We start from the raw sequence: 10,460 nt of genomic DNA, 5'->3' as shown, positions 1-10,460 counted from the left end.
ATTTTATTTAAATTTTTGTGTCACGTGATGTCGGTGTTCCCGTCACGCGTGGCACGTGATTACATGGTCACGTAACCAGGCGCCATGAAGTGTGAGGACTTCGTGCCGTCTGCCCAGGAAATATTTATCCCCCTTATCAGTAATTCTCCCTGAAGTATAAGGTCACTCAGGCTAGGAAGGTCTGTAATCATTTCCGGTCGGGGAATTTCCCGACAAGGACAACACATAACGCTTGTGTGTCAGGATTACCACGCGATATAAATATCTCCATTTTAAATGAAGATCATGGACACGTAGACTACACAAATAAATATCGTGAGTTTGCTCCTTATTCTGTTTTGAATTGGATTTGAGCCTAAAATAAATAAATTGCTATAAATAGCCCGTTAAACTTGATCAGTTGACCTACTTAAATCAATCAACACTCACTTGATTATTGATGGAAAACTTTTCCTGTCGGGAGCAATTATAAATTTTTATTGATTGAATTTTGGGTTTAATGTTTTGATTGGTCACCCCCCCCCCCCCGCCCTGCGTGGATTCTGGTGGGTTTTTTTTGTTATGGTCGTTAACCTGTGTGTTTGCGTGTGTATGTGTGTGTGTCTGTCTGTTTGTGTCTGTATGTGTGTGTGTGTGATTGTGTGCTCTATTACAAGTCAACTAGTACACCAATCCTCCTGTTAGATTCAGATATTTATCAAATAAATCTCCACATGGAAGATCTCAATCCATCCAAATAACTCGGGCTAGATCTGTTGTCTGAAGTTATCGTCACTTTAGGAAAATTGTTACACCGAAGTTATCGTTGACTCTATGAAATCTGTTGTCTGGGGTTACAGTCTCTCTATGAAAACGCCCACCTCACCCCCTCCTCCCCAACCTAGTCAGGCATCCTTAAGAGAACGTGACCTTGTGTGTACCCTTTTAATATTTGACCTTTGAACTCTTTTCATTTATTTTTAAATGTTTCAATTGTTTTTCTTTGCACAAAAATGTTGACAAATTTCTTGCTGTAAATTACTGCTGAATCTCTCGATACTTGTGGAAAATATTTTTTTATATTTATTGTATACAATAATTTATTTGTATTTTTTAGAAGTTTAAATTGAAAGTACATTTAGAAAGTCAAAAGCTACACGATTGTAATTGAAACGATCACAATACTTTATTTTACAAAGATAACGCAACAATATTTTTAAAAAATACTTACAATTGTGTTAAGATAAAAATTTATTTAAAAAAGAAAAACAAATAACTAAATTTTAAATGTTTTGTAAAGTATTTTAATTTAAAAAAAAAAAATATTGTAATTACTGAACAATTCTTGAAATTTTGTGTACATAAAACTTGTTATTGTTCAATAAATTCGTCTCAACTAACTTGACTTTGTTATTCATTGATAGATCCTAACCATAACATTGTGGATCACAGGATTGTGAACGTAATACAGTTACTGAATCGTAGTGGTCAAATATGAGATTTACTTTTGTGTGCTGCTATACTTACAGTTTATTGAATTAGCCTACATTTTTACATCCGTCGAAACTTTGATATTAATGTGTCAGTGTTGAAGTGGAACTGTCATAAGTCAGTGTTGAAGTAGAACTGTCATATGTCAGTGTTGAAGTGGAACTGTCATATGTCAGTGTTGAAGTGGAACTGTCATATGTCAGTGTTGAAGTGGAACTGTCATACGTCAGTGTTGAAGTGGAACTGTCATATGTCACGTCAGTGTTGAAGTGGAACTGTCATATGTCAGTGTTGAAATGGAACTGTCATATGTCAGTGTTGAAGTGGGACTGTCATATGTCAGTATTGAAGTGGAACTGTCATATGTCCGTGTTGAAGTGGAACTGTCATATGTCAGTGTTGAATTGGGACTGTCATATGTCAGTGTTGAAATGGAACTGTCATATGTCATGTTAATGTTGAAGTGGAACTGTCATATGTCATGTTAATGTTGAAGTAGAAATGTCATATGTCAGTGTTGAAGTGGAAATGTCATATGTCAGTGTTGAAGTTGGACTGTCATATGTCAGGTCAGTGTTGAAGTTGAACTGTCATATTTCAGTGTTGAAGTAGAACTGTCATATGTCACGTCAGTGTTGAAGTGGAACTGTCATATGTCAGTGTTGAAGTTGGACTGTCATATGTCATGTCCGTGTTGAAGTGGAACTGTCATATGTCAGTGTTGAAGTAGAACTGTCATATGTCATGTCCGTGTTGAAGTGGAACTGTCATATGTCAGTGTTGAAGTAGAACTGTCATATGTCAGTGTTGAAGTGGAACTGTCATATGTCACTGTTGAAGTGGAACTGTCATATGTCAGTGTTGAAGTGGAACTGTCATATGTCAGTGTTGAAGTGGAACTGTCATATGTCATTGTTGAAGTGGAACTGTCATATGTCCGTGTTGATGTGGAACTGTCATATGTCAGTGTTGAAGTGGAACTGTCGTATGTCACGTCAGTGTTGAAGTGGAACTGTCATATGTCACGTCAGTGTTGAAGTGGAACTATCGTATGTCACGTCAGTGTTGAAGTGGAACTGTCATATGTCACGTCAGTGTTGAAGTGGAACTGTCGTATGTCACGTCAATGTTGAAGTGGAACTGTCATATGTCATTGTTGAAGTGGAACTGTCATATGTCAGTGTTGAAGTGGGACTGTCATATGTCACGTCAGTGTTGAAGTGGAAGTGTCATATGGCAGTGTTGAAGTAGAACTGTCATATTGCAGTTAGATATTAAGACGACTTTTGCTTCTTAATAGCGTTGGAAAGGGGCCCACAATCCGTTGTGATTTTACAATGTAAAATGTTCGTTTTTTGTATTGGTAGAACTACTATTATGTATTATCCAGTATTCTACAAATAATCGTCAAGAATATAATAATAATTTCGGTTTTGTGTACGTTTACTAATTTTTGGCTTTAGGAAAAGTAGTTGCGACCATCCCAACTTCGGTACTGATTGATAGAAGCACATCGGCGTTGTGCCTTTTAGATCCTTTCCGAAGAGCCTGGCATGTCGGACTCCCAAATTCCTTACATTATAGCGTAGGGGGGGGGGTGAGGTCTGATCGCGACCCTAACCAGATATGATGACTTTAAGCTGCGGCCTTCACATGGTTTCGGAAAAGTGCCACTAATCGGTCGGACCAAGCTCATGACCCCCCCCCCCCCCTAGTGGGTGCGGAATGGCTAGTGGTAGATAACAAAGAATTAATTGGAGATTTATAATCAATTAATCAATTAATAAATGATGTGTATAGTCTTTTGGGTGTCATCAAAAAAGCATGACGTCATTTATGGATGTCCCTTAAATCTGGTTTTCTTCCGCGTGAGCTGGGCACATACAGGGCACATACAGGGCACATACAGCTGTACACGTGAACACCGTGTGACTGTGAGCTGGGCACATACAGCTGTACACGTGAACACCGTGTGTCTGTCTTTTATGTAGTACTGCACCCTTCATTTGGTGTCCTGCAGAGGTGGATAGGTGTACTACTTGAATCATCAGTCTCGCTACATTAGAGACCTCCGCCGGGGGAGGGGGTGGGTGGGATGGGCTTTATTTTAATAGTTTTGCCACTGGCACCTTGTAACTAACAAACAGATCTACCACAGTAGTGATGTTGTTGCGTAAAAAAGTATACACATAGCTGTAGTGTGAAAGGCAGGCAAACATTCAAATCACCTCCGTTATTTCCCTTTTTTAAATAGTCAAATAGGGGTACTCATAAGCTCCTTCTATTAGATTTGTCCTAAACAAATTAAAAAGCAATTACTTATCTTAATTATTATCAGAGTTTCTTCCAAGCATCTCTTTGGGGGAGGGGGGAGAACGAAATGGAATTTATATAGAAAATATATAATTTTGACAGTGTCCGTCCCCCCGGAAATTGTTGTCCGCCCCCCCCCCCCCCGAAAATTTCAAGTGCACCCCGGACTGGAGAAAAAAGTCTGGAAGAAACAAAAGATTATTATATTTTAAAAAGTACTTACTAAAGAATAACATTATATAAAAAAGATTATTATATTTTAAAAAGTACTTACTAAAGAATAACATTATATAAAAAAGAAATTCATTTAAAATGAAAAATATAAATACAAAAAAAATAAAAAATAATAAACATAACACGAGACACCGTTACTTATACATAGTTTTCATGTTTTATATTTTTTTTAACCGACTTGAAAATTAGAGGTCTTATGGCAGAGATAAAATGAAACGGATATTCAAATCAGACTAATGCACTTACACACATGACATGTTGATGTAATTTATGTTGATGTAATATATATATATATATATATATATATATATATATATATATATATATATATATATATATATATATATATATATATATATATATATATATATATATATATATATATATATATATATTATATATATATATCACATTTTTTTGGGTGGCCCTTTTTTTCTAGTTTAGCCACTGGTGTAATGGTTAAAATTCTTAGTTCTCAGTTATACATTGAAATGAAGAAACAACACGTAAAGTTTATTAAAACACGAAGTTTGCGATAAAATCTATTATTTATGCTGTGATGTCGATTACATACTTTCGGAAATAATCTATTTTAAAAATAGATTTCTAGGAATACTATTTTTAACACCTACGCATGGGAAAACACAACATCCCAGCATTCAACTTCTCAGCAAGGTAAGCCATTTTACGACCATTAAAATCTTTTTAAAATGAACTAACACAAAATATAATAAATCGGTAAATAGTTATTTACTTTACATAAATATTTGTAAAGTCTAAAATGAATACAATCATTATTTTTAAGAATTCGCGTAGACCTACAAAAATATCTTCTTAATTTCCAATACTAGATTAATTAAATTTATTTAAATATTTAGGTATGTTGAGTAGATCTAGATCTAGATCTAGTATCTAGGTATAGAATATTTAATATTTGTTTTTTTTTATTAAGCACCCGTTGACGTAAAAATGTTTAAAAAATGTTTTTTAAACGTGAAATGGAATACCACACACCTTTCTGATAAAACTCATAATTTACTTTATCAACCTGAGTCTTGTGCTTTTGTAGCCAGTTGAATGATTTGGGAGGAGTCTGGCAGTATAGATCTACCTAGACTAGACCAAATTTGTAAAATGTCGGCCTAAGCACAATTTTTATGATTTAAAAAAAAAAAGGGCCCGTAGGCCTCTACACAAAAGATTATTTAATTATACAACAATAATACAATAAGCTGATATCTACATTAATTTGTACTCGTCGTGGTGGAAGGACGGTCAATAACGTAAGCCCTAAAATAAAAGCGAACTTTCTCGATTTTTGTTTTGAATGAAAATCGCAGCTATGCAGCTAATTGTTTAACACAATAAACAGTAAATGTATAACAAGTATTTCATTTCTTTATTTTAATTGAAAGAGGAAATATGTTGCACACTAAACTTCGTTCGTTAACTAAAATAAATGGATTTAGTTTACGTTTATAGCTTTAAAAATCTGGATGTCAATTTTAATCAATGTGTGGGCAGTATCGATATCATGTTCAATAATATTTCATACATTTTTAGTTTGTTTAATTTAAATATCAAATTAGAGTTAGCAAGTGTTCATTTAATGTAATTTATAATCCCTTTTATTGTTCGTTTCAATAATAAAAAGGGCCTACTCCTTTACATTTTACTAGGTATTAGTAATGTTACCAAACTATGGAGTGTAATCAAATATCGATGCGATTTCTTATACTCTATCCGCCATATACATTACTTCTAGATTCTAGATCTATTGCAGTTGTACTAGCAGACGACATTGTTGCTTCTTCAAACTCAACTTTCTTTATTTAGATCTAGAATCTAGATCTAGATTTGATTTATCTATCTAGATAGATCTATTCTAGATCTAGACTCTAGCTAGACTCTAGAATACTCTAGATCTAGATTCTAGATCTAGATCTACTCTAGCGCTGCTAGATCTAAATCTAGATTCTAGATCTAGTACTAGATTCTGGGTGTGGGGAAATTGCGAGACGCGAAAAGCGAAATGGCGAGGCGGGAAAATGCGAGAACGTAATGCGAGACATACCTGCGGAATTAAGGGGAAATAGCGAGACACTATTTGCGAAAAAAAAAATTTCATGCTTTTTTCATCTTATTTATTTAAATTATTTTTTGTTTTGTTTTAAAATAAACAAGCATTTAGCCATACCCTTTAACACGAGTGTTGTATGTTGTTATTTTTTATCTAGATTTTATTATTATCGTTAGGCCTATTTATTTAAATTATGTTTATTATTATAGATAGATACTAAGAAGATAGATAGATCTATATCTAGATCTATCTATTTAAAATTCCTAACATCGTTGCTGTGCTACTGTCATCGCCCGCTCTCGTTAGCGAGAGGAAAATCCCGTCTCAGTCGGCATTAATTTTAAAAATCTAGTCCGCTCATGTTTATACAAACGTGAGCTGTGTCATTGTGAATTGGTATAATCTTGTCAGCAGGAGAGATATTCTGCAACATGTATTTATGGATTTTTGTGTAAAAATATAATCAATTCTAAAAAGTGCAATTTATTTTTTTATTATGTAATTTTAATTACAAACAAAATTTACATACAAAATCTTCTGAAACAGTCCTCAAACACACCTCGTGACACCATCTTTCACACATAGTACACCCAACCCAGTTCATTAGACTCCCATTTATACATTTATCTTTTGCTACTTCTTCCAATCCACATTCACAACATTTCACATTCTCCTCGTTCATCCCACAAACAACACTGGCACCCATGTTCTCATCATCATCATCCGCACGCTCAACATCTGTTTTCCGTTTTTTATAATTTGTATTTTTTATCATTTCGGTAATTTTTGCAATTTCTTGATCATTGTGGTCACCAGCCGGATCAACGTCAGCGGGGCGTGGACGTTTACGCCCTGAAGTTTTATCCTGGCGCTTCTTTGCAGCTTTTCTTAGTTGTGTTAGATTTATTGATTTCTTGTTGCTGACTGTTGATAATCCAACTGCCTGTCTGGCCGCCACGATGTGATAGCAATTACCAACGGCCGGACAGGAGCATGTTTCCCTTGGAAACAGGGTGACCACCCTGGGGTCTGTTGACCCTTTAATAGTGAATGTACCAAGTTTATTATTTAAACTTATCAGTTCATTGTCAATCACGAATTGTGCCCTTTCGGCAACAGTTGAACAAACAGGCAAACAGTCCTTCCCTAAGGGTGCAGTAACTAAAACTGCTTCTTGTAAATTCTCTCGAATTCTTTCCACTATCTCTTCGGGGTTAACTGCAGGTGGAATGACTGTATGCTCCTCCCTATACAGGTGAACAAGATCATCCTTAAGCACCCAATTTCCTCTATACGTTTCTGTGACGTAGAACTGTCCAAGCCTGAAGAGGCTCAGGACCATTGCGTCAACGGGCGCTTCCTTCCAGTTATTCATTCTTTTAAGAACTGCATTGAACGATTCACTTTGGTTCGCTGATATTTCGGAAAGGCCGTAATCTGCTAAGACCCAAGAACCCAGTTTGTTCATTGATGGGTGAACATTTTTGCTGAAATACTCTGTAAAAGGTAAGCTCCATCTGGAAATAAGAGATATGAAGTTATCCTTGTATTCTTCTTCACTTGTTGCCTGCAGAAGGGATTTTACAGTGTCAATATAATATGCCATTTCATCAGATGACTGTACCCCATGGGACCTAAGCCATCGCTTGCAGTCCTGCAGTACATGGTTCCAACACATAAAACGCTGCAGATTTGGAAAACTGCCCTGGATTGCATCAATTATAGACTTTTCCTGGTCTGTGACTATAATGACTTGCTTAGAGGTATTTGTTGTTTTCCTTTCATGAATCATGAAGGCAAGTGGTATAACTGGTTCACTCGTGAATTCCGTTTCACGAAACAAAAGCACGGAGACGTAAAAGTCCCCTAGGCAGAATGTCGTGTCATATGACAACTGTTGGACGCAATTTGTTTTCTTTAAAGTGTCCCGAAATACTTGAATGGTCTCATCCATCCACATTACAAGAGTTAGGTCTGGGTGGGACGTGATGTGGCGTACAAAATTGGTATCCAAGGCAATTTCATGCAAATTATACAAGGCATCCCTTGCCATGTGCAAAGTCCCTAGCCACTGTTTCGTCGCCCAAGTACTGTATCAGAACAGCTTTTGGATGGTCAGGGTGAAAATGGGCTATTCTAGTGAAGCCTTTGCTCCATTGACCTGGACCGGTGTATATCTTGAAATACTTTTTGGTTATTGTGCTTCGAGTACACGAGCCACCTTGTCTCCATCTGTAACCATCGGCTCTCCAGTCATCTGACAATTACAAGAAATTTATAAGTTAGATACGACAAATAGGTAAGTTAATTTGATACACGGGTGTGTGAAATGGGATAGTGAGGGTTCTATTCTGGACGTCATGAATGAATGTTGTCTGGAATTGAATACATAGATTACTCACCTTTGTTTTTATCTTCTGTCCACGTATAAATATAGCTGGTTCCACTTGGGGGTCTATGTCTTACCAAAAATTCAACAGGTAATGAGTTAAATAACTCTTCCATTTTTCTGAGGAAAAAGATAAACTAAGTTACTGATGTTAATTTATAGCAAAAATACCATTTAATAGCTAAAAGGGGTCATCTATAAATGATGTCACGCTTTTTGACGATTTTTACCCCCCCCCCCCCACCTCCGTCACACATCATCACAAAAAACCAGACCCCCTCCCCCCCCACTAAAATGACACCTCAGCCGACAACCCCTCTCAAAATTGCAGTTGAGTTTTTTAAAACATCGATATTTTCCCACAATCTTGTCTAATTTCGGTCAAAATAGAGTATTTTACTCAATTCCTATTACAATGTATTAAAACAGTTTTATAAAACGCTTTTTTATAGTGTGACTTCAAAAAATCTAACCCCCCTCCTCCCCCTCATCACACATCGTCATAAAATTACAGACCCCCCTCACCCCCCCCCCTTACGAGTGTGACGTCATTTCTGGAAGACCCCCAAACACCACCACCACCAAAACCAAAAAATTCAGATAAGTTCAACTTGGTTTTAAAAAATATTTGAAGTAGGCCCATAGCTTAAGATATAGCACGAGCAACTGATAATATCGGTGACGTCACTTTTTCCCCCAAACAGTAAGTAAGAGAAAAAAAAACTGGGACATTGAGAGTTCATAAAAGCTTAGGAATAAGCAACACATAAGGGAGGGTTAATCTAGTCCTCACCTTCACATAGGGCAGTAATCGCATACTTAATTTGAGATTATTTTTTCTGACTTATTTATGGAAATAATAAATAATAAATTTTATATATATATATATATATATATATATATATATATATATATATATATATATATATATACAATTAATTAATAAATAATAATATAACATTTATGGGAAAATTCGGAAAAGTCACAACCGTGATATAAAATCTAATATAAATTAGTGTAAAGGAACATTGGAAGAGAAAACACACAGTAAGTAGTTCTTACCTCCAGAATAGTTGAATCCAAATGATGTAGGCATTCCCTTGAGCTTAGATTTATATGGTAAAAAAAAGCTAGAAAAAATCGTAGGCGGCGCGGCGGCTATAATACAAAATTTCTATGCAACAATAGAAAATATGTTTGCGGCGGCAGCGGATCAGGGCACGGCGATCTTCAAAGACGGTGAATCAGGCGGCCTCGGCGTTCTACACAAAAGACAGAAGTTGATCTATCGTCGGCGGTATTTCCGTCGGTTTCGAACAAGGTGATAATCTAAGTCGACACAAAAGATGGGGGAGTTGACAAATCATCAGTATGTCTAGCGACGGAAAAATCGGAAGTTTTAACAATGTAAACGAAACGTCTTTGAAGTCTGGACCAAATACCACTAAAAATCGGGTGCGGTAAATTTTTCGCAGAAATCTTCGCATTTCTTCACCACCCAGCGTAAGTATCGGGTTGTGGGAAAATGCGAGACAAAAAAGTCACGTGACAGACCGTTTTCGCGCCCTTCTCGCATTTTCCCGCCTCGCCATTTCGCTTTTCGCGTCTCGCAATTTCCCCACACCCCTAGATTCTAGATCTAAGTACTAGAACTAGAGTCTAGATCTAGAATCTAGATTAAAACAATGTTTAGAATAGAATGTTTTATTTTTTGTACATTGTGTTGTTACTGTACAATTTTCTCACTCTGTAGTGTCTAAGCTGTCTTGCTCTAGGCTACCTACTCTTAGTCTTAGCCTTTTGGTTAGGTTTTAGATCTAGATCTAGTAGATATAGATCTAGGGACTCTGACTCTTAGACGTCTTAGTTAGTAATATTTATATTAGTAACTTTTACTCAGTTTTTACTGTAACAGTCTAACAAAATCTAGTCTTGTGTAGTAAAGTACTAGTCTAGATCTATTAGCTAGAGTAC

At 36.1% G+C, this 10,460-nt stretch overlaps 1 protein-coding gene across 3 annotated transcripts in view; it reads left to right on the top strand.

The window, feature by feature from the left end:
- Window positions 1-4,617: 4,617 nt before the first annotated feature.
- The window catches only part of LOC131945134 (uncharacterized), a 51,187-nt gene continuing 45,344 nt past the window's right edge, over window positions 4,618-10,460 (top strand). For 2 of the 3 annotated variants that reach the window (XM_059306139.1, XM_059306142.1), the window contains exon 1: window positions 4,701-4,755. The gene's annotated coding sequence lies outside the window, so the exon portion shown is untranslated. The other variant, XM_059306140.1, reaches the window with a different exon arrangement.

This window comes from Physella acuta, unplaced genomic scaffold (genome assembly GCF_028476545.2).
Source record: "Physella acuta isolate Inbredline_101_S28 unplaced genomic scaffold, ASM2847654v3 ptg000527l, whole genome shotgun sequence".
Lineage (NCBI taxonomy): Eukaryota > Metazoa > Mollusca > Gastropoda > Physidae > Physella > Physella acuta.
This window is presented reverse-complemented; position numbering and strand designations above follow the sequence as displayed.